This window comes from Triticum dicoccoides, chromosome 2B (genome assembly GCF_002162155.2).
Source record: "Triticum dicoccoides isolate Atlit2015 ecotype Zavitan chromosome 2B, WEW_v2.0, whole genome shotgun sequence".
Taxonomy (NCBI): domain Eukaryota; kingdom Viridiplantae; phylum Streptophyta; class Magnoliopsida; order Poales; family Poaceae; genus Triticum; species Triticum dicoccoides.
This window is the reverse complement of record NC_041383.1, coordinates 151,355,536-151,358,351: the sequence shown is the minus strand read 5'-3', so window position 1 is coordinate 151,358,351 and position 2,816 is coordinate 151,355,536.

Below are 2,816 nucleotides of genomic sequence, written 5' to 3'. Positions count from 1 at the left end.
GAAAAATCGCCGCTGATATTGGCCCAATTATGAGGCAAAGTTGCCTGCTTTTCAGCCCATTTTTAGCGCAAAATCGGCCCGCTATCGACGCAAATTCAACAGAAGTTATTTTTTAACACATAGTTCATCACAGAAAATCAATAGAAATCAAATAATTCAACAACAAATAGTTCAATACAAATTATATAGTTTAAGAAATAAAAACTCATATTTCATCACACGTCGAGCTAGGCGTTGCCCTTGAGCATCCATAGGTGCTCCATCAAATCCTGCTGCAGTTGTTGATGTACATGTGGGTTTCGGATCTCCTGACGCATATTGAGGAAGGGAGTCCAGGTTGCCGGTAGCTGGTGATCAACTTGGGCAAGAGGACCCTGCGTGTAATATTGTTCAGTGTCAAACACTGGCTCTTCCTGCTCGCTTTTAATGATCATGTTATGCAAGATGACACATCAAGTCATGATCTCCCATATTTGATCTTTTGACTAGGTCTGAGCGGGGTACCGGACAACAACAAATTGAGATTGGAGCACACCAGATGCCCGCTCGACATCCTTCCTGCAAGCCTCCTGAACCTTCGCGAAGTGGGAGTTCTTGCCTCCTAGCATAGGGTTTGAGATAGTCTTCACAAATGCAGACCATCTCGGATAGATGCCATTTGCTATGTAGTATCCCTTGTTGTAGTGCTACCCATTGACCTCGAAGTTCACCGGAGGAGAATAACCTTCAACAAGCTTGGCAAAGACAGGGGAACACTGCAGCACGTTGATGTCATTGTGAGTTCCTGGCATACCAAAGAAGGAGTGTCAAATCCAGAGGTCCTGTGTGGCCACTGTCTCAAGTACCACACTGCAACCGCCTTTGGCGTCTTTGTACATCCCCTGCCAAGCAAATGGACAGTTTTTTCCATTTCCAGTGCACGCAGTCGATGCTTCCAAGCATCCTAGGAAATCCTCTTACTGCATTCTGTGCTAGGATCTGAGTAGTGTCTTCAGCATTGGGTGATCGCAAGTATTACCGAAAAAGGGTTTCCCCCGCTTTGTATTCCAAAGCACCAACACCGATTACAGAGCAGACGCTGGGGCGAGCAGCACAACAAGCCAAAGGAAAAGAAAAAGAAACAATGCCAACACCGGCAGCTCGACAGACGCGAATGACCTACAACCGCTGCGCCCTCCGAAATCTACCCACCCCGATCCTAAGTTCCGATCCTCTGTGTATCAAGCAGCACCTCCAGGAAGGAAACGACACCGACGACGCTGCTGCCCGGACGTATCCTAGGGTTTCCCCCAGCACACGGAGGGTAGAGGGGAATGAAGACCACCGACACCCTCCAGGAAGGAATGGTGGCACCCGCAGGCGTCACCGCACCAGAGCCAGAAGATCCGGCAAGGATTTCTCCCAACTCCAAACCCCACCGCCCAACCGGATCGAAGCCAACCAACCATCTCGCCGTCCACCAGCATGCGCCACCGCGGTCGCAACGCCACCCACGCCGCCTCACTGAGATCGCCACCACGAGGCCAAGAGAACGAGGAGGAGGCGTTGGACGATGGGAGCAGCAGCGCCGTAGCCGCGCGGGAGGGAACCACCTCCTCCGCCGTCGTGCAGGAGGCTTGAGCCTCCGGCACCGTCGCGGTCGCCGTTCGGACGCAGCAGCAGGGTGTGACGCCCGGATAATTAAGCTACAGTGAAACTCCGCTAATGATGCCACGTCACCTCGGTTACTGTTGATAAACCCGCGTAGTTCGAAACCCAGTTCAAAATTCAAATTTAAAATAAAGGCAAATAATAAAAGTTTTCAAACAATGAAACCAAAATGTTCAAGGTGGGTCAGATAAATCAGGTGTAAATACGATGGAGAAACCAAACCTTGATAAAATGTTTAAGGGCTCTAAACTAATTAAAACAGTAGTGAAAACAATTAAACAAATACCTATTGGATTTTATAAAATATTAAAAATATTTTATTATGGGTTAAGAATTGATGTGACAGCAGTTTGTTTATAAATACTACTTTAGGTACCAGTGGTGATTTTTGTAAAAACTAAAGATTAAAAGAAACTAGAAATAAAACAGAAAAGAAAATACAAAAGAAATGAAAAAAAAAGAAAACAAACCCCCCTGGGGCCATGGCCCCAACTGGGCCAACCCACCAGGCCGCCCGACCGGCCCACCCGGCCCAACCTACAGGCCGGCCCACTCCCTCTCCTTATTCCCCCACCCGGTGAGACCCACTCCGCCACCGACACCACTCCCCCGAAAATATCTCCCCCTCCCTCTTCCCCCGATTGGATCGGGATCGAGAGGAGGAGGTCGCCCGACGCCGCCCCGCGCCCGGAGCTCGCCTCGCCGGACCTCCCTCACTGGTCTTCTTCCACGCCGTAGCCAGACCCCGCCGCCCTGCCTCGTCCCCGCAGCCCCTTCCTCGACTCCTCGCTCGACTCGATCTGGACGGCGCGCCGCTCCCAGCGCCGCCACGCGCTGCTGCCCGAGGACCTCGTCGCCCGGCGCCGCTCCACCGTCGCTGCCTCGCCTCCACCTCGACGGCTCCAACGAGCCTCGCCGACCCCTCTGCTCTCCAACGCTGGTGAGGGCCGTGCCCTCCTCCTCCCTCTGCCCCGTGCGCCACGGCCTCGTCCGCGCGACCGACGTCGTGCCCGCCCACTCCGGCCGCTCGTCGCACTCGCACGCCCGCGACCGAGACGGTGCTCTGCCCGCTCCTGCTCACGGCCCCCTCGCCCCGCTCCCTCGACCATCCCACGCCCCGTGCCCCTGCTCCATGGCTGCTGCTGCCTCCTCTACCCACCGCACCC